The sequence below is a fragment of the Lissotriton vulgaris genome, chromosome 8 (genome assembly GCF_964263255.1).
Source record: "Lissotriton vulgaris chromosome 8, aLisVul1.2, whole genome shotgun sequence".
NCBI lineage: Eukaryota > Metazoa > Chordata > Amphibia > Caudata > Salamandridae > Lissotriton > Lissotriton vulgaris.
In genome coordinates this window covers 126,596,135-126,623,779 of record NC_141696.1, presented here as the reverse complement: position 1 = coordinate 126,623,779, position 27,645 = coordinate 126,596,135, and the positions used below count along the sequence as shown (strand labels likewise).

At 44.9% G+C, this 27,645-nt stretch overlaps 1 long non-coding RNA gene across 1 annotated transcript; it reads right to left on the bottom strand.

The window, feature by feature from the left end:
* On the bottom strand, window positions 1-27,645 carry LOC147693590 (uncharacterized). The gene is made up of 3 exons (XR_015299115.1): window positions 27,498-27,645; window positions 8,190-8,304; window positions 1-243 (listed from the first exon to the last, which is right to left on the bottom strand). It is a non-coding gene; the product is annotated as an uncharacterized LOC147693590 (long non-coding RNA).

The window sequence follows — 27,645 nt, the reverse complement described above, 5'->3', positions numbered from 1 at the left end:
TCATTATCGATAATTCATATTTTATTTTGCATTAGTAAACATTGGATTACATTTGCCTTGACGCCCGATTGTTTGCCTTTGAAGAAATTATGCTTGATTAGAAGCTAGAGGAATTGTATCATTAAATGTGTCTTGCATGTATTTTACTTCCTCGCTGGGCCAGATAAACAGATTCCATTCACTTTGACTCTTCTCAGAGGCTTCTTCGATTAAATGAATCTAAAGGTGTTTGGCACACAACATCTGTGAAAAAACAAAAAAAGGAGAACGTGTTAATTAAAATGATTCAGACATATCAGTTATTAATAACTTTCTGGGGCAGCTTGTGAGTATTCTGCATTGTCTTATGAACATTTTTTTTTTTTTTTTTTTTTTTGAAAACCTTTATTTTTGAGAACACAGTACACAGCGTCAGCCTACAACCACTGCGGGCCGGCCGCTATGACAACATACAACCATTCCGGGGAACCTTGCGATGCAGCAAGTAAAAGGTAAAAACACTACGATGGATTAGCAAGGAGTCACAGGAAAAGGATAAGGAGGGTTTCATTTTATGTTTTTGACGAATCACCCTAAAGTCAGACAGGGTAGCTGAGCGGGCGAGCCACGTGGAGGAGATCCACCAATTATACATTGCTAACAAAGGATTGGCGTGAATCGTTCACAGTAAGGACACGCAAGCACAAGAATAGATGTCGCCCCAATTGGCACCCGCCCAGTCAATATATCACAACAGGATTTACCATCTAGATTGCCTGCAGTATAATAGGATATAGAAGGGTTCATTATATAGCAACTAGAAAGGATCCAAGGACACATAAGAGGGACACTCGTTACTTGGGAAAAGTCATGGCAGGATATGCGCCCTCAAACGATAGTGGAAAAAGGAAGGAAAAGCTAGTTCTGTAAGCATTCAATAAAGATGCAGTAAATCAAAATCTTAATAATAGAATCAATAAACCATGTGATACAGACTTGGACGCAAACCACAAAGAACATCCCGTGAGGAACCAAACCCAACCTCCCGTCTGACCCGAGATATATGGGAAGAGAGAGAAAATAAGAGTGAAGATAAGAAGAAGGCCATAGAAACAAAAAGAAAAAGTAAAAACCCAAACCCCCCACCCTGCACGTCGAAGAGGCTACGGCCCACCCCCCCCTACTAACGTGCCTGTCGCCCCAGGAGAACCCACATAAGGAATAGAGAGTAAGAAAAGACTAATCTAATCTTAAACTCTCATAGAGAAAAAGAACATTGGAGGAGGAGGTACACTTCGTACACGCTCGGACACCGCCGGCATCTTAACAGTCTGCGCCCCAATATCAATTAACGGAGAACTTCACCAAAGATCCTGCCATTGGAGAGAGTCAGAAAATAGTACACCGTGTCACATACACAACCCAAGTCTCTCCCCGCCTCCACCCGCCACTGTATTGATGCAACTAGGATATCGCCTAACCCTGGCCCGATCTAGGATACAGTCCATCACCCAACCAACTTGGTAATACGATACAGTCTGCGTCGACAAAGAAACATGGCCGCCTCAAGGATGGGGGAGGTACATCACCGCAGAGGAAGCATAGCCCGTCCCTCGCAAACAATAGTCCCATAGGAGAATGCCCTTCCAAGACATACTGGCGACAAAAGTCACTGAAGGATGAAACAAAATCGTTCCAAGAAGGAGAAGGGGACAGGGCAGGAGAACAGGCTAGCAATGAACAGCTAAGCGAGACTGGTGCACGAGGCAGACAGTTGATTGAAGAACAAAGGGGAGACATTGTAACAGCAGCAGAGTCGACTAGCGGCAACAAATCTTCAAAAGTCCCAACAATGGTTCTCTCGATCGATACAGTGTCTCCAGGAGATAGTGGTGGGCCGACAAGCTGCAACATAGTCAGTCCCGGCTCTTGTCGGGGATGGGCCCCCTGCATTCGGCTCTCAGCAGTAATATAGGCATCCAGAGTCTCAGCCAGTACCTTATAGAAGCGCCGCATTTCCAACCGTACTTCACCCAGGATATTCATCACGTCCCTGAGGGTGTAGTCCGGCTGTGCTCCACGTAGTCCTCTATTCATGGAGGAAGAGTCAACTCCGGTCCCCTGCGCAAGGATGCACTCACCTCCCCTGGAGGAGGGCACTGCGCCATCTCCGCAGCGCTGGTGAGCAGGCATCGCCATCTTGCCAGCCGTCCACAGGGCACCAGGAGGGGGAGACACGGGGGCCACGGGCCCCGATGGGAGGTAGATATTGCCCCTGCAACAAACTGTACCCCCTCCGGTGTGTCACGGGAGCAGAGGACAACCAGTAGTGAGGCAGGCAAATAGGGCCGTGAGGAGTTCACCGGCAGCCTGCACAGCAACGGAGAAGTCCGTCCGACAACATGGCGGCCACAAACAAAGGGAACCTCATGAGCCCTCAAGTATCCGTGCCGGCGCTGCTCCGCTGGATCTCGGCAGGGCTGAGGACGCGGGTATGGCAAGCAGCAGAAGGGTGAAAGCGTGCCCGTGTGTTAGCCAGGCGCCGCAGCAGACTGTCCGCCTCGGGGCATGCGAGGTCCGGCAGGCGCCGATGTGCGGGCGGCGACCCGGGGCAGAGACGAGCCGCCCAGAGCTCACGACTCCGGGCGGGCGGAGAAATCAGAGGGACACCGACAGGATCAGCTCCGTGTCCCGCATATTCCGGGCGAGGGAAACCCAAGGATAGGAGTCAGGATGTAGCGCGGGTCTCCAGAGCCGGCGGAGCCGAGCGACCACACGTCCGTTCAGGTCGCCATCTTGGCTCCTCCCCGTCTTATGAACATTTGATAATGTCTTCCAGCAGGCAGTCAACATTTTACTTGAAGACACTTGGGTAACAATGGCATGACACAAGGCGCACTTTAGAGTCACTCTGCGGATGTTTCAGAGATACTGGGCAGACACTTTAGAGACACAGGGGAGACACTGGGCAGACATTGCAGCTGTGGATTTTCTTCGCCCGGTCTCCTGGCCCGAGCCTGCAGCCTTTTTGCAAAACCGAACTCCCCCATTGACTTGCCTTGGGCGCTCGACACTGTGTTGGCACTCTGTACCAGGCCACCCCTGTGCCACTGAGGGTGTGAGCTTTGTGTAGCCTTTTGGCCCTTTCTGTGCTTACTCTAACCCCTAGAGACTGGGATACCAAACTGCTTTACTCACTGTATTAGGCCAAAGGCAGCTTGACCACATTACGACAAATTGAGCACTTTGGTTTACATTGAGCCCTGTACACTTCTGGGGGATCTCTGGAATCTTTGCACTATATAGCCACTTAGTGGTATCTCATATAAAGGACCAGCTTACTACACATAGGATAACATTGGGATGAGCTTATTACTTTTTAGAAGTGTAATTTCCAATTGGGAACAGATAAGACCCCTGAGTCTGGTGTCTCCGGAATCACAATTTAAAATTACAACTTATGGTAAAGTCAGATTTTAAATTGCAATTTTGAAAATACCACTTTTAGAAAGTTTGAATTTTCTTACTTTAGCCGTTTGGTGCCTGCACTTCAAAGGCCCTTTTTTGAAGTCTCCCCCACTTCAAAGGCACAACTGGGTATAAGTACTGGAACTCTGACACCATGACTTGAGTATACCTCTGGACCTGCAGATACTCTGCCAAGAAAAAGGATAGCTGTGCTGCGGGATGGACTGTCACTCTGCTGGACTGCCCCTCTGAAGTAGCTGCTGCCCTGCAGTGCTAACCTGTTGCCTGCTTCCCTCTTACCTGGAGAGGAAGAACTGGACCTGGAATCCACCTTGAACCCAGGACCCCAGAGGGACGCAATGGGCTAGTCTGCTGGGCACCTGGTCTGAGCCTCTGCCACATAACAGGCTCCCCACAGCTCCTGGACACGTCTTCTACAAGTTGCTGCCCCTCCCCCTCCCCCCCCCAAGAGGTGCCTCTCAGGTCTCTGGGCCCTTAGGTGGATCAGCAGTGCCTGAAATCAAGCTTTTGGGCTCTTCAGAAATGCCAACGGGTCTGTTTGCACCGGAACCGCGTTGCTCGCAGAAGGGATCAGCAAGAGTGGCTGGAAGTTTGTCTCTTCGTACAGAAAATACCACCATTGGCAACCGCGAGGCTCTAGCCCATCCATCCATGATGCCCAGGGGCTCTTCAAACCCTGTGGACCACAGCCAGTGATGCTTTCCTTGCTCCCGGCAAATTTCTCCCCCGTGAAAGGGACTCTTGGCACAATTCTTGAGAAGGTAAAACCTCAGCTGAACTTAACTGAAATGGTTTCCGACCCGTGCTCCATTGCATTTGGCCTGAACTTTTGGATTTGTCCCTGTCTAGTGTGGCCAGATATTTCTCCACTTAGTACTTTATGCTTTTAGGAACTATATATCAGTTTGCTCTTTAAAAGATCACAACTCTGGTTCTACTTTTTGGATTTTTATCGTTTTCATCTTGTTTTGTTCATAAAATTAAGCTTTAGTTTTCTAACCTGGTATGGGGTATGTTTATTGTGTTTTCACCGTGTTATTATTGAAGTGTTGCACAAATACTTTACACATTGTCTCTTAAGTTAAGCCTGACTTCTCTGTGCTAAACTACCAGAGGGTGAGCATAGGTCAATTTATGCTGTGTTTGTGACTTACCTTAAAGAGGGTTGTGGTTACTGTTTGACCAGGGCTTCCACCCCAGTCAACCAGGCACCCAATTTCTATCAGGGACACAGACATTGTGGACATTGGGAGGCATGGAGACACACAGACAGGACACTGTGGACATTGGGAGGCACGGGGACACACAGAGACTTTACATGGATGAATCATGTGGACAAACAGATTCTGTGGACTTTGAGAAGACATGGACATTGGATATTATGGGTTACACAGAAACACTGTGGACATTAGGAGGCGTGGAGACACACAGCAACTGCGGACATTGGAAGGCATGGGGACACACACTGTGGACACTGGGAGGCACAGGACACACAAACACTGTGGACATTAAGGAGAGGTACACTGGGAGGCATGAAAACACAGGCACTGTGGACATTAAGGAGAGGTACACTGTGAGGCATGAAAACACAGGCACTGTGGACATTGGGGGACAGCAGGATACATAGACGCTGTAATTATTGTAATTCATGGCTACACACAGAGACTGCGGACTTTCAGCAGACATGGAGATTGGGAGGCATGGATGCTAAGAGGACTCTAGGGAGTGGGCGCTTCTCTGAAGAAAGTGCTCATGGGAAATGGGATAATGCAGGAATAACCATGTTTGTCACTGCTGTTTGGTTCATGTGACTCCTGTAAGCAAGGATTAGGAATAACAAACATTGGGGTTGTATGCTTGTCCTACATTGGCTTACTATTTAGAAGCTTTATTTTGATATAATGTCTAACGTGGGTTGGTGCATTTATCATAGCTAGGCTGCATTAACAGGAGTGTGTGCCACATTAAAAAATAAATCAATGTTTGTTTGCCTTGAACGAGCTGTGCATTTTTATGTTTCATTTTACTTTCAAAAAATCATCGCAATTCGGCTGCAAAACATGGTCCCTGACTCTGTGTACAAATGGAACGTTTCTCTAGCTTCTCCAGACCAAAGAATGTGCGCGTTTACCATTGCAAGGTCATTAACTTAACCTCCATAAACATGTTGATGTTATTAATGGGCAGAAAAAGTTCATTTCCTCTCGTTTTTGCATTAAAAAAACATGCAGTGTCTTCGGTAAAACATATTCTGTGCCTGACACCCAATGAAAATAAAGTGCAAGTGTGTGTTATATATATAGAGATGATTGGTTAATGTGCAAATAACACTTCTAGTGCTGAATTCCTATGTAAAATCATGTTATGAAATTGTGTGCTTTTCATATCCAGTACATTATAAAAGACGTAGTATTTGGGGAAGAGCAAGAGTCTATTTTCATTTTGTTCTTTTCGTGCAGAGCATGTTGCTTAGAGAGGGCTAGGTGCATGTGATCCTGTGTCATGTTGGCTTACTATTATTAATTTGATTATTTGACAAATGTGCAGTGGATTACTTAATTTCTTAACGACACATTGCATTTTTGCATTGACTATCTGATTCCTTGAATAATTAATATTTGCTTTCTGTAATGATATTATTATTTGAATAGACGTAGGCGGAGGAGCATCACCCCACTGCTTTCTCGCAGTGCGAGAAGCAGAAACATAAAATGGTATTATAAATACCATTGTATGTTTCTGCCTCTCGCACTGCGAGAAAGCAGAAGGATTTGGTTGGTCCTGTTCTAGGGCAGGGGAGGAGTGGCTTGCCCACTGCTGAGGGAGCTGACTGTTTGGTCGGCCCTTTGGGGCTCACCAAACCAGTCATGCGCACTCTGCCTTTTCTCCATTTTGGCTGCATGCAGAAAATGGCCTCCCTATAGACGCCTGGCTGGTTGGCGTCCCGCAGCATTGTGATTGGCTTAGGGGAGTGGAGGAAGGTTGCCTGCTTCCTGTTCAGGAGAGCAGCAGAGACGTCACTGGACCGGGCCGGGTAAGTTAACTTTTTATAAGAATAAGAATTTTAAATCAAACCTCCCCCAGCGCATCCCCCTCACCGGGTGCCCCCCCTACTCGCAAGTCATGCTGACCACGACTGTCCATCTCACATGTTAACAAAGCTTAATTTGTTTTGAGAGGTTTTCAGATTTAAGGTAAAAAGTAACTGAAGTGCTTAACTGTATGGACGGGTATTCTACACGACTTGTATTTGTATAAAGCTCTTGTATGAGAAGTCCTGTACATAGTACTGTTATCATGCCATGGATAACACAATAAAACAAGATTTTTCCTTTTTAAATTTCATGTTTTTCTCACAGAATGATAGAGTGGGAGTTTTGTGCTGCTGCTATCTGTAATACTAAAGCACAAGTAGCAGGGCTCTTAAGTTACTCAAATTCTGGCGTTCTGTTTTAGGTCTCTCCTACTAGATAGCTAAAACACTGTCTGTTGTGAGACGTATTGTTAGCTTATAATGGGCTTAGAGGGCACCCATTGCTTACCATTGGTTGGCATCATTGTCACTCTCCTTTGCTTGCTTCTTACTCCTTAGTGTGTGGGGACTTTCCATCCTGTTCTTGTGTTTGTCCCTTCCATGGAGCATGGATGTATTACTGTGCCTATATACTTTACGCCTAATCAGGGACTACTTTTTTCTTTTTTTTTAAGCACTGTACAAGAGTGGATGTGTTTTTTCAGCTGTCTCTATTGTGTGCCTCTCTTCTCTGCATTGCATCAGCCCTCATCAGCCCCCTATGTTGATTCCACACTCCTTGTCCGTGTTGTTCCCCCATCTGCTTTACCCGCATGTTGCTTTTGTGTCTCGCGCATGTTGCTTCCAAACCACTCACATTACCCCACTCACTTTCCCTCACTCCCTTTCCCCCCAATAAACGCTTCCTCTCATTTGTACTTTTTGCCGGATCAAATCGGCAAATAGAAATAAAAGCGCCTGCATCCTTTTGAAGGCACGCCCGTGTGGTGTGTTTGTCTACAAAATGGCAGGATAGGCTTTATTTTTAATTTGGTCATGCTGCACATAATTGGGAATGCTGTACAGGTAGCTAAAAAACAGTGACAAAGCCAATAGGTCTCAAATGCGAATAAATTTGGCTTTGCCAATGCATGGCTCTTTTAGTATTATGGTTTGTGTGGTCCTGTTCTTATAATAACAGAAGCAAAACTACAAGTAATGAAAGGGAGATGAAAAGAAAACAGGAGTGGATAACCCACTAACTGGGGGACAGCCAAAGATCCCTGCAAGAGGGTCAAGTCAGGAGAACAAGAAGTGCTGGTGTAAGGTAAGTCAAGAGCCTTTCTTGTCAGCGGCTAATCTTGTGCTGTTAATAAATTCTGTGTTCACGTTTAAAGATTGTGGGGCATATTATCAAGCCTGGGCGATAAAATTATCGCCGCTTTATCGGCAGGAAACTTCCGATAAAGTGGCGATAATGGGCTTGATAATATGATCTATGGAATTCCAATCGAAGCTCATGTTAAATGTGAAGGACATCTAACATGAGCTTCGATTGGAATTCCATAGAGCATATTATCAAGCCCATTATCGCCACTTTATCGGCAGTTTCCTGCAGATAAAGCTGCGATAATTTTAGCGCCCAGGCTTGATAATATGCCCCTGTATTTTGTATAAACCATTTGATATGATAGAAAGGTGCACTTACATGTAACCCTCTGCACACCCCTTCGGTCCCAAGGAATACTCAAAAGCGAAGCAGGCGGCTCGGCAGTATCCTCTGTAATCTGCGCAGCCCCAGACTGCAAATGACATCCCTTGACCTGAGAAGAGAAAAATATAAATCAAAACCATGCCACCCACAAAGTAAGAGAGAAGCATCCTTTTCACAAACCTCCCAACTTTACCCTTTAAGAAGAGAGTCTCAATTCGGAATCCTGGGATTGGCCATATAGTGCCTGTTATTCATTTATTTATCATTTAGGTTCCCAGCCATGGAGCCCCACCAACAGACCCAGAAACTCAGATACCTTCCACGGCTCAACACATTTCCCCCAATGAAGGTTTTATTCAAAGATCTGGTACCAAACTTGACATGGGCCTTCCGGTGAAGGACGTCACAATACAGCTCAAAACCCAAGCAGACGTCATCAAACAAGGCAACATTCTAGAGCGCCTCCTGGTGGTGATTGTTAGAGATGCAGGACTGGGGAAAGCATTGCTTTGTGCTCTTCACTGGAGGTCCCCTTCAACCAAGCCTCTACGAAGGAGACCATGAGGTACTTCTTCTGCATGGCCAGCATTTCCTGCTTCAAATATAATTAGGACTCTTTCAGCTAGTTTCAGTGCTTCCACATACCACTCCCCCGCCCACTCTAGCTGTCACGTCTCACTCGCTTCACCATGAACTGAGCACTGCTGTGGACCACACACACTGCACCTCCGGATATACATGTACACAACCATACACCATCAAGCACTTCTCTGGCCAAAACGCGGCAGCTCGCTTTCTGCTGAACTTGCCAGTTCGAATGCGGATTTCACCTTATCCGCGTGCTCTTCACTGGCTTCCCATTAGGAAAAGAATCATGTTCAAGGCTTTTGTTCTAGTGCATGGAGCTCTTTACCACACTGGGGCTCTTTGTCTTAGAACCAGATTCAGGTTCTATGTTCCTCCATGAAACCTGAGGTCTGCTAACCAATTAATATCAGTGACTCCCAGAATTCAACACGCTACAGCGGGAGGATGAGCTCTCACCCATCTAGGATCAGTAAGATGCAATCAGCTGCCCCTAGGGTTGCGCGCTGTGAGTAATGTTTTACCTCTCTTAACCTTTGCAATGCGCTGGGACACTCCTTGGAGTAGCTGTGCGTGATACAAATTGCCTTCATCATCATCATCTGGCCCGCACACACTGCACCTACGGATATACACAAACACAAACACCATCAAGCACTTCTCTGGCCTGCACACTCTGCACCTACAGATATATACATATACACCACACACACCATCAAGCACTTATCTGGCCTGCACACTCTGCACCTATGGATATACACAAACTCCCCACACACCATCAAGCACTTATCTAGCCCGGACACCCTGCACCTACGGATATACACATAAACAACCACACGCTCCATCAATCACTTATCTGGCTCGCACACACTGCACCTACAGATATACATATATACCACATACACCATCAACCAATTCTCTAGCCTGCACACTCTGCACCTACAAATATACATATACACTACGCACACCATCAAGCACTTATCCGGTACGCACACCCTGCACCTACGGATTTAGAAGTACACAACCACACATTCACCATCAATCACTTATCTGGCTCACACACACTGCACCTACAGATATACATATACACCACAGACACCATCAAGCACTTCTCTGGCCTGCACACTCTGCACCTACAAATATAGATATGCACCATACACACACCATCAAGCAGTTATCTGGCCCACACAGAAGTGTGGCTCAATGATTAGAGCAGCAGACCCTGATGGAGATGTCTAGCCCGGGACCAGGGTTCGATTCCCCGCCTCGGCGGGTCTTGGGCTCAAAATTCCACGGACCTGATAATTCTCGCCTCGTCCCTATTCCAATCATGGAGTCCCACTCTGCAACTCTGGGCAATAGCTTGCTTAATCTCCACAACGGCCCCCACAATGCTAAGGATGCCTGGCCTCCACCTTGGGGGTGCCCAGGAGTGGACGCCTCACAGGGAAAGCCAGGATGGGTTCCACAGCGGTATTTGTACAAGTGCCTTGAGACCCTTGCGGGAGAGTAGTGCGCAATACAAGTATCATTTTTTTTTTACACACCCTCCACCTACAGGTATACACATAAACAACCACACACACCATCAAACACTTATCTGGCTCGAACACACTTCACCTACAGATATACATATATACCACACACACCATCAAGCATTATACATCCCCCGATGCCCCCATAGTGGGCACAGAGATCTGGTGAACTGTACCACAGTGAGTTCGCCACTGATGCACAACTTCTAGCGCTCCCCTTCTGTACACCACCCAGTGCTTCTGTGAGGCACATCAATCAGTTCTCTCCAGAGCAACATCAGCTGCTGAGGCACATCGCCCAGTACTCCCATGGTGCACACCACGCAGTCTTCTTCATAGCAACATGAGCCGTGGTGGCACATCGCCCAGGTCTCTCACAATGCACACCACACAGTGCTTCTGTGAGGCATATCACCCAGGCCTCTTCATAATAAATGTAATTGTAAATCCGTATTTGTAAAGCGCGAACTGCTCACCCTTACGGATCTCAAGGCGCTGGGAGCCATCCGGGAAATTAAGTGAGCTATTTCCCAGAGTAACATGGTGCTGAGCTGAGCTGCCGCCGGAGCCAGGGATCGAACCATGAACCCTGTGTTCTGACGCTGCCCTGGCCGCTGCACCACACCTCTCTATTGTCAACAGAGTGACATCACCTGTTGCTTCCATGGTGCACATCACCAAGTGATATCCTGAAGCACATCACCCAGTGCTCCCACGGTGCACACCACACGGTGCTTCTGTGAGGCACATCACCCAGTCCAATACAGAGCAACAGAAGCTGCTGAAGCACATCACCCAGGGCTCCTATGTTGCACATCACCCAGGGCTTCCGTGAAGCCCATCACCCAGTTCTCTTCAGAGAAACATGAGCTGCTGAGGCACATCACACGGTGCTCCCACAATGCATATTCCACAGCGCTCCCATGGTGCCCATCACCCAGTGACATCACTAGTGTGCCTATGGTACACCTCTCACAGTGCTCCCTTGAGGCACCTCACACAGTGCTCCCATGAGGCACATCACTAGTGCTCCTATGGTACATCTCACACAGTGCTCCCATGGTGCACATACCCCAGTGACATCACTAGTGCTCCTTTGGTACACCTCACACTGTGCTCCCTTGAGGCACCTCACACAGTGCTCCATTTGGTGCACATCACCCAGTGCTTCTGTGAGGCACATCACCCAGTCCTTTTCAGAGTGACAGCACCTTTTGCTCCCATGGTGCACACCCCCCAGTGCTCCTAAACGCATATCACCCAGCGCTCCCATGGTGCACATCACTATACGATTCCTTTCTGGGTGTCCACCATTCTCCTAACACACACCTTCATGTGCCCTCTGATGTACAGGTTTATGAATGGTTGTGGGTTGGGGTTAATTGGTGTCCATATGTTTATTTATCTGTGTGCATGGGCGCTTGTATGTCTGCAGGACTAGTGATAGTGGATGCCTCTTGTCCTGGTGATCTGTGTGTGTCTTTGCACGCTCTATCTGAACATAGTTTCCCATATGTTGTCTGTCTTTGTGTGTCTGCACCACTATACAGGCTTTGTCAAGGCGTACATTTACATACGTGGTAAAATGAGTGGCACATTTGTTTACTCCATTCCCTATTAAGCAACCAGCAAAATATTGCAAATTCGATTTGTGCTTCTTTTACACCAGAGGCAGATTTCTGCAATACAGTTCCTGTCGTTTTGCCATAGATGGCAAATCAATTAATATGGATACTAGAATTGAGATAATCCCTTTACAAAGTGAATAATTCTGAATAGCCAGTGAGAGACGTTTGCCTCATAAAAGAAAATGTATATTTCAACCCACAGCACAAAAATGTACATTAAAAATTAAGCAAAACAAAATCACAATCCTCAAGCTATAATGCTTTTGACTTATATATATATATATATATCTATATATATATAAATAGATAGATAGATAGATAGATAGATAGATAGATAGATAGATAGACTTATGATTTATGTTTGTCTGTGATATTTGAAATGTGCTTCATTGGTGCAGCATGGTTTTGAAATATAGGGCCAAATGTACAAAGAATGGAGTCAGTGAAAGTTGTCACCATGTCTGTGATTGCTTTTAAATGATTCAATAATTTTTGTTAAAGGTTGGTTTTAAAAAATTAACAGTTTACCATTTTTCAGGAGTAGGCAGTGGCCTAGTCTTAAAACATATTTTTTCGACAGTGAGAAAGGGGAAGAGATCCCTTGAGGAACCCTTCCTATTTGGAAATGCATTACCCCTACCGTTTAGTAGTCAGTAAAACATTAATGTTTAGCAACCTGATTTTGGTCACCTTCATTAATACAGCCCGCTGCGATTTGGTATTTGGAAGGGATGCGGTAAACACGCCCCTTCCAAATACCAAATCTGTATGAAGCTGTAAACCAAAATTGCAAAATCGATAACGTATTACCGAATGGTAATTTGGGTTTCTTACATACCAATAGGCCATATTGCAGTTGCAAGCACCCCGACTCTGCAGATCTGGACATTTGCAAACACAAAAATGCTTGTATTCAATTCAATTCAAGAATCTTTATTCGATTGTAGATTTTACAATCATAAAAGTACAATTCATAAGTACACATTTAAAATCATTCCAAACAATTCATTTCATGTGGCAAATAAGAGACACAGTATACAGTACAAAGAGAAAGATGGTACATCGGGCACTATGAGCATGAGCAGTATTTGGTTAAAAACATAAATTACTATATTGTTTAAAAGAGAAAAAAAAAACACCTAAAACATTCACAGCATGATTATCCATCCATACTTTTCCTAAAACAGATGGCTTTTTTTAAAAAGTTGCAGACAAATAAGGTACAGTCGCTATTCAGTAGTTGTAGGTAGTAAAGTGCAGGTTTGATTTGTACAAAATTCAATTTTTTAAGGCACGGTTTAAGATATAGTTTCCGTGGGGTGGAATAATAGGGGCAAATAAAAAGAAAGTGCGCCAGATCTTGAGGAGACTTTCCGTCGCAGCCATAAGCTGGCAACACTTCACCCCGTTGAGCCCCACTTGGTACCGCCAGTAGAAGATGATATAGATCAAAACGGAACCTTATTAGTAAAAACCGTTCATAGCTGGTCATAGGCCATGTCAGGTAAGGTTCCATTTGTGGACAGGTTTTGAGTAGTAAGTGTTTCCTAACACTGTCCTTCTGTATCTCAGCATCTTCTCTGTCAGTGCATCTTAACAATAATATGGCATTTTTTACCGAGATGACATCGGATTTTGTAATCAAGTTGGGAGCATAAAACAAGTTAGGGCGGCCTATTGCCGTTAAACAGTCCTTTATGTACTTCACCCACGGGACTTTGAACCTCCCGTCTAGCAGTAAGGCTTCTTTCAGTAGGGCATGTGTGAGTGGAATGTCAGTATTGAGCCAACAGTTCAACCAACACAAAACCGGGTTTACTGCTATTCTATCGCTTAAATAGGGGACCCCCAACTCCTCATGTACAGAGTAGTTCCCAGTACCCCTTGGCAGCCTCAGTATCTTTTTCAGGACGTTATTTTCTGTAACCTCTAGGTCTTTTATCTTACGATAGCCCCAGAGCCCGCTTCCATAACAGGCGACAGCAACACTTTTTGCCTGATATAATTTGAGCAATGCGGCCGTAGGGCAATTGCCGATTTTTTTTGCAAAGCCAAGAATGGCCGCATTTACCCTTGTTGTTTCGTCCTTCTTTTTGTAGACTGCGGGGCCCCACGATAATTTATGATCTAAGAGGACCCCAAGGTATGAGAAAGAATTAGTTGAAGGGATTTTCTCCCCATTTATGCTAAAGGAAACAGTTTTCCGGGTACCCTTTCCTGTTTTCATGACATAGGACTTGGAGTTGTTTATGCTTAGGCCACGTGACTCCATAAATTTGAAGAAGGAATTTAGTAATTTCTGAAGACCGATTGCTGTTCTAGATATAAGAACAGCATCGTCTGCATAAAGTAACACAGGCACCCCTTTGCGCTCAACAAGAGGGTAATCTGCTTCAGTGTTTAAAAGAAATTCCTCCAATTCATTAATGTACAGGTTAAAGAGGAATGGGGCCAAGATACAACCTTGTCGAACTCCCCGGGTTATTCTAAATTCGTCCGTTACTTTAAGATCTTGGGTGTAACGGACGTTGGCTCTTGTATCCGAGTGCAAATCGGCTAGGATGTTGACAAGATTCCTCTCTACACCCATTCTCAGCAGGGTAGCCCATAATAAGCTTCTGTCCACGCAATCAAAAGCGGACGACAGGTCCATAAATGCCATGTAGACAGTTCCTTGTCTAGCCAGGGTATATTTACTTAGGATCAAATATAGGTTCAGACACTGTGTAATGGTCGAATGGCCGGGTCTAAACCCATATTGTATAGGTGATAGGATGTTGTTATCTTTAGCCCATGTGGATAGCCTGTTAAGAATTACCCCCCCTACCACTTTAGCTACTGAATTTATTAAAGAAATCGGCCTGTAACATAATGGGCTGCTGCGATCGCCCTTTTTAAAAACGGGGACTAAAGTCGATAGACCCCACGTATTTGGGCACCCCGTTAACACTGCTGCATTTATTACAGCCGTGAGAACAGGAGCCCAAAAGGGGGTACTAGACTTGAACAGGTCCGGTGGTAGTCCATCCGGGCCCGGGGCCTTGTTGCTGGTTAGACCTTCTATCCCCCTTGCAACCTCATTTGCTGTAAAGCATAATGGGTTCACAGATGGTGTTAAAAAAGCATTTTCTGCCCAGTGCTCATTACTCTTAAAAATTGTACTAAAGTGGGACACCCACTCCCCCTCTGAAATATTTGTACCAAGAACTGTGTCGTTAGGGTTATCAAACAAAGGTTTGTTGATAATTTGCCAGTACTTGCTGCTGTTCCCCAGCACTGAAGGATCAAGGAGAGATTCTATGATGTTAACCTTGATTTCCTTTTTTGTAGCGGCTAATGCCTTCCTATAGGCCAGGCGAAGATTTTTCATCATATCAGAGTCTCTGGGTTTGATTTTTAGGGCATTTTTCAGATCCCTACTTGCCTTTGAGCAATTTTGGTCAAACCATTTTGAATTTTTTCCACTTTGCCCCTTTGTTGGAGCTGTTAGCATGGACCCAATTTTAGAGACCAGCCCCGCAAACCCGGTCAAAATGTTCGTGGGGGATGAGTCAGAAGATGAACATGCAGACAGCTCCTCTTCACACGCACTGTTTATTTTGGAGTATAAAGTGTCTTGGTTTATCACTGTCCATTTAATACGGCGTCTGCCATTTATACAACTCAACGTGCCTCGGTCATTGCGAGACAGTCGTTTTGTGAGTAGAGACCCGCCCAAACTAATAACTAGGGGGTTATGGTCACTATAAACACTGAAAAGGATAGTAAAGTGCGAGACCCATTGTACAATATCAGAAGATACTATTATATGATCAATAAAGGATCCCTGCCCGTGTCCTTTGAAGGTCGGAGGGTCAAAAATTTTTGTATCAGGAACCAAAGACATAGCTACAGTCAAGTTATTATCATTCACTAAGTCATTTAAGTTCTTACCTCCCCTAGTATGAGAGAAGTGGAAACCTTCAACACTGTTACATCCCAAGGAGCCCATTGGGGTAGAGCCTGGGTTACCGCATGGGTGAACATTAAAATCACCTACTATCAACAGGTGCCGCGATACAGTGTATGCATTTTTACTCATTAAATCTGTTAGGGATGCAATGTTACAATCACCATTACTGCTGTTAGCATTATAAAAGTTAACCAGGGTCAAAACATTCTTGCCATATTTTAAGTCAAGCATCTGGATGTTCAAGTTATCATTGTGACAGTTGCTTACTTTGCAGAGCAAGCCCAAGTTAATAAAGGTGGCCAGACCACCCTTTGCTCTGCCCCTACTCGAGGCAACCGCTGGGATAATGAAGCTTAAGAAACCTTCAATGTGGACGTTTTTATCCTCCAACCAAGTCTCTTGAAGGCACACAATACTAAATTTTTTGATAAATGATAACAAGACTGGGTCACATATCTTATCGGCCAAACCAGCTATATTCCACAAGATTAGGCTCACACAATCATCAGATGCTGGGCATGTAAAAATTTCTCTGATAAATGGAGCGGATATTGGGGTAGGTATCTCTATATTTGTGTCCCCCAAGTCCACGATGCTTGGTACAACCGGTTCTGGGTGCTCTAAAATAGGATCAAAAGCCCCATACAAGGCAGAGAAATTATCAGTTTTAGAATGAGAGTCCAAAGTTAACAGTGACATACTGGGGTGGTTTTTGTGGCAACCTATCATACATGCACCTTTATCAACACCACTTTCATAGTCGCTACTTTCTGGCCTCATAGCGGGTAAAAGCAGTAAAGACACCTCGTTATTCCCAGAAGACACTGTGGATAATACAACAGGGGAACTACTATTCTTATCAGCATATGTAACAGCAGTATGTGTTTCTGTTTCATAGCAACAAATACCCTTCTCTTCATGTGACCTTATAGTGCATGGGACGTTTTCACCCCCCCCCCCCCGTGCCCTCAACACACCTTAAACATCAGTCGCATTCCTCCAGGCCACTGAAGGCCTCAAACCTATTAGAGAGCTCTAGAGGAGTAAATGGCATCAAATGTGACATATTACCATTAGCTCCTATTTTATGGTTTAATGGTATGGTATTCCACCCTTGCACTGCAGGTGTTGGAGCTAGATGGTGCATATATGCCGGATTCAGGGCAGACTCCATATTGAGGAATTGGGAGGTGAGATAGGTATTATTAGGTCAATATTGTGGGGGAAATACAGTGGATCTGGGGTAAAAGTACGTCAGGGGACGTGGTACAATGCAATTATTTTCATTGCCGAATGGCCAATTCAGAATATGGTGAACTGCTTTTCTGTCCCTGAAGTTTATAACCACAACGTCACCCCCTATATCCTTCGCTCTGCCCCCCAACCAAGACAGGCGACGGACATGGACTATTTCGCCATTTACCAGGTTGGGTTTTGGTCTGTACAGAGAGAGCCAGTGCATTATTTTATTTTTTAATTGAGAGTATCCCTCTCTTTTTCCATTTGGCAGTTCGGGGACCCCGGTGAGTACCACCACATACGATAGTGCTTCCGGTGGGAGTTCCATAGGCGGTCTCCTAGACTGACCCCCTCTCCCCCGGGTAATCTCTTTCCCATCGGGTCTAGGGAGTCTATCCGGGAGGATACTACTAGGTTCCCTGGTCAAGATGTTAGCTGAAGTAACAGCATTACTATTTGATGTTATAGTGGTTGGTCTACCCTGGACTGCTGTTGAATCTGTTGACAGAGATTTATTAGGAATATTGCCATCAGGTATTATCACGGTCGCATGCAATCGGTTAGAGGCAGCTGGGATTGCTACTGCTGCCTGGCTATTACCAGTAATGGATGTAGGGGTGTAGAGACCACAACATTTTTTGAAAGGGAGTGTGTTGTTGTGATAACTTTTTGTTGTTGCACTTTTGAGGGCCCTTGTGACCGTACAAGATTCCCTAGTGCAGTCAGATCCCCCTCTATTTTACCTAGCCTTAACTCCATCCCCTTAAATCTTTCTGCCAGTGCAAGCATGTAACTACGTACAATCAGCTCAATGTTATCCAAAAGCGACTTAGGAGAAGCCGATTGTGAATCTTCTTCCATTTGGGTATGAATAATATCTGGCACTATAGTTACTTGAGATGGCGATGTTAGGGTAGTAGAGGTAGCTGCTGTTACTAGATTAGTAACTGGATCTCCCGATGACGTTATAGCAGCAATGTTCGCCTTTTTGCCAAACTCAGTGTGACTTAATTTGGACTTATTCGCAGTTGTTGTTTTCCGTCTCCTTTTAGATGGTGGGGGCCCATGCATTGTACGTGGCAGTGACCTCAAGCTTTTGCCTCTTACAACCTTGCCAGGTCTAATTGTAGGTGAAATCAAAATCTTGGAAGTGCTGTTAAGGGCATTAGTCACAGTTGGTGAGTCTTGTTGAGTTTGAGTAGGTGACACGGCTGGGGCTAAACATTCTTGAAGGAGCAGGGGTACACTGGCAGTTAATGATGTATTATCTGCTGTTGTGGTGATCAGGTCGTCGTCCAGAGTAACAGACAATATGGGTTCAGAAAATGTTCTGTTTTTAATACGTTCTATTGAGCGACGGCGATCTGCCCTCCTCTCAGCTAGCAACAGCTCCTTGTTACCCTCAGGAGCGGGTTTAAGAAAGTAATCGTCCAGGGTTCGATTTAGCGTACCCCCATTTTTATCTACTCCCGCAATAGCAGGGCTGGTAGCAGCTGTAGCCATCATACAGTGAAAGGTAGAGGCGGACTATATAAAGAATCAAAGCACAACTTACAGAAGTCGGGGACCAGGACCTCTGGCCCAGCCCAGCCTCCTCTGGCCGTAGAGGGCCCGCCCTTTGCCCGGGCTTAGCCCGGCTAGTCCCGCGCGCGGTCCCGCGACGCGGGAGGTAGTGCGGTAATTTATGCGCCGCTTGGCGCGATGCTCCCCAGGTGCGGCTCCGGCCGCAAAGGCTGATGGTAGATGGAGTCCCCTCGCTGCAGAGGCCCCCCCTCCACTCGGCGGCCACTCGGCGCTGTTATTCAAGAGCAGCAGCGGGAGGCGGGAGGCATGCAGCGGGGACCCAGAGCAGGTGAAGAGGGATTCCAGTGATGTCAGGGACAGATGAAGGCGAAAACCAGGCACAGCACAAACAGCAAACAAAGGATGCTTGTATATCTGTCCATGTTTGCTTTACAAAGTAAAGTTTGGAGGCCAAAGGACAGTGGCATGACTAACTCAAACTAATTGGAACATTCTTTTAATGATTCCAACCGATATGAAGCATGGCTTGAGTTGAGCACCCTGGCAAACACGCGGTGCTCGTGGCCTGCACAGTGCCACCTTCCTCCACCGATAGGTTCAATGCTTGAATAATTGGCACTGAGTTCTTCCAAGACATTAGCTATTCAAATTTACTGGGAAATCAGACTTTAAATGGGGCCATTTAGACAGTCAGAACCTACAATATAAAAATGTAATAGCCAAAGTTAAAAAGCACACTTTTAAACAATGTAACCTCAAGTTACATATGCAAGTGATTATCGATTAGAGCTCGTTGTTTTTTTTTGTTTTTTTTGTACAAATTCCTCCGCCAGAGCCACTGTCGCCTCATGGGCGAAACCTTTCCCAATTACTGGCTTTTTAGGAAACAGTATTGCACGTTTTGGGACTTGTAGTTTCGCTTTCAGCATTACCATATAGGTTCACAAATGGAAGCACGCACCTTTTTGATAGTCTTTGTTTAGAATGCAGCATAGCCCTCCTCTAGATGTGATCTGTTTCTCTCCTTGTAGGTCGAGCGTAAGCGTACAACCTCTTGTATACTTTAGTATACATATATCTCTGTGGGCCAAATGCCATTCCTTGCTTCTCATTTGTTTATTTCAATGTCCTTTAAAAATCCTTGCTTACTAGTGGCCAGTCCTGCCTCTTTGTCCCTCCTTTTTCCTCCAAGGTGCAGGGACTTAGTACAATATCATTACCCTTTGTTCTGTTGAGCTGCTCGTGGGGGGGCTATTTTATTATGTTTTCAACCTCATGTTACACTGTGGCTGCTCAGACCCGTAGCTGCTTAAATTTTATTGCAGCATTAACCCTCTCAGTTCCTTCCATGTGGCTGGAATTCTTTTGTATTCTTCCTGAAGACAGCTCGCTGGCTGGCTTGGAATGCAAGCAATTAATTATTGTGGTTTTAAGTCTAAGTCTGCCTCCTTTAATTTCTCCTAGAAACCGGCACAAAAGCACTGCAACAGCATGCCATCTAGCTACTGCATCTCTAAATCATGTAAAAAAGTTAAACCACTACTTAAAAAAGGCCTTTGTTTCAGTTCCATTAAATCAGAGCTTCAAATGATACTTTATTATGCATGCTGCTTGTGTTCTTTCCTACCCTCCAGGACCTGTGCTTAGCTGCTAGCTGAGGGGTTGGAAGTCCCTGCTCTTGGTTTAGCGCTGATGTCAAAATATTTCTTTCTGGAAGAATGTTCGCTGTAAATGTGCATTTGAATGTAGTACATTAAATAAATGCAGAACAAGAAAGCAGGGCCGGCACAAAGGTGGTGTGATCGCACTGGATACTGCACTGACTGACACATTCCAGGCCTCAAGCAATTCCAGACAATATAAATGTCAAGATATCTCCAGTGATTAATGTTCTTGCTGGAGAGATGGAGTTGTCTAGTAGAAGAAGTTTGACTCATTGCAAGGTAGCAGAGGGTTAATATTCCGGCTGCAAAGAAAGTGTACCATGCAGACCACAAAATGCCAAAAATGTAAATAGGTCAGTGGGTTACTACTTTTCTGTTACTTGAAGCTTATAAGTTAAAATCCTAACCTAGGACAGTGAATTTATATCTGTTATCATAGAACTGCATTCACTGCAAAGTATAGATTAGAGCAGATGTTAATGTTGCAAAAAGGGTTCATCTGGATAGAAATTGGTTCTTACCCCCAACTATGGTGAGCTGTTTTCAATTGTGAGTTTGTGGTTCTGGGGCCCAAGCCCTCTTTAACAATGCTGCCTACCAATATGCATGACTTGTGACTCCTACACCCTGAAGTCCTCTGCCTATGTAACATTACCTTTTCGCTAATTTATACACATATGATTGATTGCTTCTGTGTAATTTGTGTGTGATACAAAGTGCTTTGACGCCCTACACTGGTATGAGTGGCGCTTTATAACTAATTAAAGGCATCTAGACATTAGTGGTTATTGAGCCTTAAGGAACGGTGATGAAGGAATCCACAACACTCAGCCTTAACCTCAACATCACCTCAGCACCACCTCAGCATCAGCGTAGCACAACCTCCCCATCAATACACCACCACCAGTGCAGCACCAACTCAGCATCAGCGCAGAATTAGCGCACTACCAGCAAAGCACCAGCGAAGCACCACCTTAACATCAGCACTGCACCATCTTAACTTTAGCACAGCACTATCTCAGCATCAGTGCACCACCACCAACGCAGCCCCACCTATGCAGCAACTCAGCACCATTTCAACATCAGCGCACCACCACCTCAGCACAGCACTCAACATCACCTCACCATCAGTCATTACCACCTCAGCATCACTCAGCACAGCACCACCTCCTCATCAGTGAGCCACCAAAAGTGCAGCACCAACTCTGCATCAGTGCAGCACCAGCGCATCACCATCTTCACATTAGCACAGCACCACCTGAACACCACCACCTCAGCATCAGCACAGCCCCATCCCAACATCAGCACAGCACTACCACCTCATCAGTGCAGCACCATCTGAGCATCAGTGCAGGAGAACCACCTCAGCATGACTCAGGTCCACCTCAGCATGGTCCGCACCACCTCAGCACCAAAGCAGTCCCACCTCAGCAACTCAGCACCAATACTGCACCACTTCAACATCAGCGCAGCATCACCTGAGCACAGCACCAACTCAACATCTCTCATCACCACCTGAGCACCAGTGCAGCATCACTACCTTAGCATGAACCAGCACCTCGGCATCACTCATCACCACCTCATTATCACCTCAGCATCACCACCTCATCAGTTCACTAACAACTCAGCACCACCTCAGCACCAACGCAGCACAACATAAACAGCAGCACCATTTCCACATCAGTGCACCACCACCAACACAGCACCACCTCAGCATCAGCAGAGCGTGACCTCAGCACAGAACCAACTCAGCACCACATCAGCACCAGCAGAGTACTACCACCTCAGCATGACTCAGGTCCACCTCAGCATGGTCCGCACCACCTCAGCACCAAAGCAGTCCCACCTCAGCAACTCAGCACCAATACTGCACCACTTCAACATCAGCGCAGCATCACCTGAGCACAGCACCAACTCAACATCTCTCATCACCACCTGAGCACCAGTGCAGCATCACTACCTTAGCATGAACCAGCACCTCGGCATCACTCATCACCACCTCATTATCACCTCAGCATCACCACCTCATCAGTTCACTAACAACTCAGCACCACCTCAGCACCAACGCAGCACAACATAAACAGCAGCACCATTTCCACATCAGTGCACCACCACCAACACAGCACCACCTCAGCATCAGCGGAGCGTGACCTCAGCACAGCACCAACTCAGCACCACATCAGCACCAGCACAGCACTACCAACTCAGCATAACTCAGTGCCACAGCGTCACTCAGCACCACCTCTGCATCACTCAGCACCACCTCAGCATCACTCAGCACCACCTCAGTAACACTCAGTATCACCTTCACACCAGCGCACCACAACCTCAGCACCACCTGAGTATCATTTAGCATCACCTGAGCTTCACATCTGCACCAGCACACCACTACCTCAGCCCCAATTCAGCATTACTTAGCACCACCTCAGTGTGCCCTCGAAATCTGGCATCTGTTGATTCTCTCCTAGTGCCCGTCGACTGCTCGTGTTGTAATTCAGGCACTATTTCTCAATCTCCACCCTCCTATTGTTTACGTCCCTTCATTCATAACAACAAAAAAGCTATAATAAACAAGCATTACAACAGGCAGGAAGAGGTTGCCAGCATTGCAAGGAAAAAAAAACTAGAAAACATTTCTTGTTAATTCTTTTTTTAATAGTCATTTATTGTACATAATGTCTTCTTTAAAGTCCACTACATAACACTCCACAACACAAAATACCATTCCACATACTTACACACAGTCCCACTCCACATAATTCCAATACACTCAAAAACACATAATTACTATCCACATAATACAACTGCACATCATACCACTTAATTCCACTACACAGATCCACACCACAAAGTTTCACACCACACAATACCACAACTAGCAAGTCCAATCCAACCCACATAATTGGTACACACCGCATACATCCTCTCCAATCCATAAGACATAGGTAAGAGTCATTTACATTTACAATGCCAATTATTCCAACTCGTTCCTTTTTTTAAACACACAGATCTTATGCTTAGCTCCTACCTATTTGTTATTTTCCCTCTCCAAAAACGCAAAGCTATACACACAGTTCCATGTCACACAATTCAGCTCCACACATTTCCAGTCCACACCCCATAATTTAACACCAAATCACATAATACAACTCAACAACACAATTACACAACACACCACAAACATCCAATCCACACAATTCCACATTGTGCCGCAAAATTCAACAGCACAACACATAATTAAACGGAACTATTTACCACTCCACAACACACAATCCCACTCCACATAATGCCACTACACTGAATGCCACATAATTGCTGAACATATATTTCCACAGCACACCATGTCACATAATGCCACTACACAAATCCACTCCACACAATTACACACCACACAATTACACAACTAACTAATCCAATCCAACCCATATAGTTCCACTACACACCACATACGTACACTCCATAACTCATAAGAATACATAGACCCCACTCAAACAAAGGTGAGACCGGTTGCATTTCCAATGCTTGTTTTCATTGCTGGAACTTTCTAGAGCAGTGTTTCCCAAACTGTGGTCCGCGGACCCCCAGGGGTCCGTGACACATTCCCAGGGGGTCCATAGGCAACAGTTTTAAAAGCACAGAAATGTTTCTGGTCTAATTAGCAGCTTTCCAGAAACAATAAAAGTGTCAAGAGAATGCCAGTGATTAATGTACCTGCTGGAGAGTGAGGAGAGTTTTGTTCAGTGGCAGCTTTGATTGAACTAATGTAGCACAGAGGGTTAATGTGCCTACTGCAAAGAATGTGTAACATGCATCTTAAAAAGCAGTATTTTATGTGCCTAGGTTCGTGGTTACTGCTTTTGTCACAGAGATTCTTTTGTTACTGTGCACTTTATAAGTGACAATCGTTATCTAGCAGAGGGACCTATAAACTATCATCAAAGAGCTGCTTGCAAACTGCATGGTACCAGTTAGTAACTTATATTTTGCCCCAGTTATTAATTATCCTGATTCTGCTAAAAAGATATATTTGGGTGGAAATACATTTTTTAATGTTAAAGGCAATGCTAGCCACTGTGTTATGTTCAGAATCCTGAGATTGTGCTTTTCCAGACCAAGCACTCTTTAAACATTTTATATATACACACTGATTTACATGTATGATTCAATGTCTCTATATGTGTGTTATGTAAAGTGCTCTGACATCCTACAATGGTATAAGAGATGCTATAAAACAAATGAAATACATGTGACAGAGGGGCTATTACTTTAATATAAAATAAATATATATATATATAAATAAAATACCAAGGGCCAGATGTATGATCTGTTTTTATATGCGCAAACGGGTTCGCGAACCCGTTTGCGAATGCAAAAACCTATTGGGCCATGTTCATAGCCCATTTCGCGAGTCGCAATTTGTTTGCGACTCTCTAAATAGGTTTTGCAACTTGCTATTTGGAAGGGGCATTCCCTTCCAAATAGCGAGTCTCAAAACCATGTACATATGTTTGCGGTCGCAAAACAGTCACAATTACCACCTACTTCAAGTAGATGGTAATGCATTCACAAATGGGAAGGGGCCCCAGGGGACCCCTTCCCCTTTGCAAATGCATGCAAAATTATTTTTTAAGGACAGGCAGTGGTCCCAGGGACCTCTGCCTGCCCTTAGAAAATAACAAAACGTTTCATTTTTAAATGCATGGTAAACAGGCTGCATTTTTTTTTTTAAACTGCTTTATTTAAAAGCAGTCCGAGACATGGTGGCCTGCAGAGCCCAGCAGGCCACCATCGCTGGGAGGGCTGGCATTCCCAATGGGCTTGCAAATTGCAAGAGGCTCATTAATAATAATGAACCTCACAATTTGCGACCCCATTGGGAATCCCAAACAGTGTTAAACACACTGTTGAAGATTTCATTTAGTGACTCACAATTTGCCACTCGCAATGTGTCTCCAATTGCGAGGCACTAAATGAAATGATCGTACATCTGGCCCCAAAATCCTTAGTACTTTGAGTATTTGTTTTGTGTGCACACATGTGTATTTTTTTCGAATTACTGTTTTAATGTTTGAAATTTAACTCATACAAATTGCTTGGGGGTCCCCGGTTTCCATTGGTAACTCAATGGGGGTCCTCAGGAGTCAAAAGTTTGGGAACTACTGTTCTAGAGAATGTTCCCAAAGCCCCATGGAAGTGTCAGCAGCAAAGACCGAATAGAACGTTAACCGACACCTGATTCTTGGCGCAGCAATACTGCGTCACGTTAGAATCCAGTAAAAATATAAACACTTCAGCAAACTTCAAAGGAGTTAAGGTTTACTTGTTGGTTGTAAGATGATGGGTCTGATATCTTCCACTGGGGCTTCTTTGCCTCATGCCCGAGCCCCGCGCATTGTGGAGCCTGCTAACTAATGAAACAGAAGCCTGCCTGCTCCCTCCTGCTGCAACTAACGTGACAACACCACTAGGGGTCACCAGAAGCTGTTTTTTGCTCCTCGGATCAGAAACCAAAGTGAGTTTTGCTTCCCCACCACCCTTCAGCTCCACCCCCCACTCCCGCACACACCACCACAGGCCCCTAAGTGCATCAGCCAGGGCCAGCCACTAACCTGCCAGAAAGATGGCTGATAGGAAGCAGTGATGTATATAAGATATGATTTAGGCTGTCAGAAGACAGTCTGTACAGTAACAATTAATGCTAAGGCCTGAAGGACTTTTTATTCCAAAGCAAGACAGATATTAGACTCTAAAAATATGTTGAATAAAAATATGAAAATATGAACGCTGACATAAAAGTGCAGACGGTGCAGTTATAAAGTAACTGTAGCTCGCAGTCACTCTATCACTGCACCGTGTGTTGGAAGTGAAAATAATTTACTCCGGCCCTCCATAAATTATCGTTCAGTGTGTGGCTGGAGTAATGAGGAACGAAATGATACATTTATTGTTCAAACCTGGCAATATTTTTGTTTTGGCTTACTTAATGGACAAAACACACTTTATTTAAAATATCCTACGGTGTTAAGGCACCTTCTGCAGAGATCTTTGCGTGTCTAACAATTTTAATAGGATAATAATAAGGGTGAGATGGCCAATGCAATTGTTTGAGAGTTCTGTGTTAATTCCAGTCAGTTTTGACTCATCATAAAGTAGAATAGAGAGTTATTGTGTGTAAAATACACATTACAGATTTGTGTCTCATGTAGATAGCTCAGTGGGTTACTGCTTTTGTCACAGAGACCCTTATGTTACTTGCAGTTCATAAGGTACACTCCTCCTAACAGCACAGTGAGCTTCGAACTGTTATCAAGGAGCTACATGCACACTGCAAGGCATAGGTTTATAAAATTATTCTTTTTTTCTCGATCTTTCGTTATAAGATTGCTAAAAAAGGGTTCCTTTGGATAGTAATTAAGTCTTATTAGTACAGGCAATCCCAACCAATGTGTTAAATATAAAATCCAGACTTTGTGTTTCTCCCGGCTCAGCACTTATAATATATAATGCCTTCCGGTATCGATGAATTGTGACTCCTACACCTTGTAAGCCCTCATTGTCTTATATAACATTTCCTGTACATTGATTACACACTAGTATCATTCATTGTCTCTGTATGATGTAAAGTGCTCTCAAAAAATTAGTAAGTGCTATTTAAATCAATATTATTGTAATAACTCCTACAGACAGACACAGCAGATAATCTTACAGTGCACACACATCTCAAGCACTCAGGAGTTGAACAAAGTCAGAAACCTATCTCCCAATCACAGTTTTCATAAGGGCTTGTGAAGTGACAAGAAGCCAAGTTCCTTTGTTTTCCTCCATTGCATTAGCTTCTATGTGTTAGGTGTACATGTCTCCCAGTCAGGCTGAGACTCCAATAAATGAAGGGCTGATGGCCCTATAGGTCAGGCCTTTGTACTGACCGAGCTGGAAGTTAAAATAAGAAATCCCCCTCAGCCCCTACATGCTGCCATTGAGAACAGAAAGTGGAAAACCTACAGATGCTGCTGGATGTGTCAGCAAATTACACTGGGACAAAATCAGCATATTTCACTAGATCTGCACAATAATAGCTGCCTGCCTCCCCTCATTTCCTGCACTGCTTGTATTACATTGTATATTTTACTACAGTGAAAAAGTAAACTCTGTCCAAAAACGGTGTGTATACTCACTGCCGCTCACAGCCATGGCCACCAGCACAAGCACCACCAATGCCTGCCCGATCATGATGTCTGGAAGCCCCAACTATTCTTGGACAGCACTCAGGGACACAAGTGCTGCATCTCCAAGGCAGGGATCACTGGACTGGGCTTTGCATCC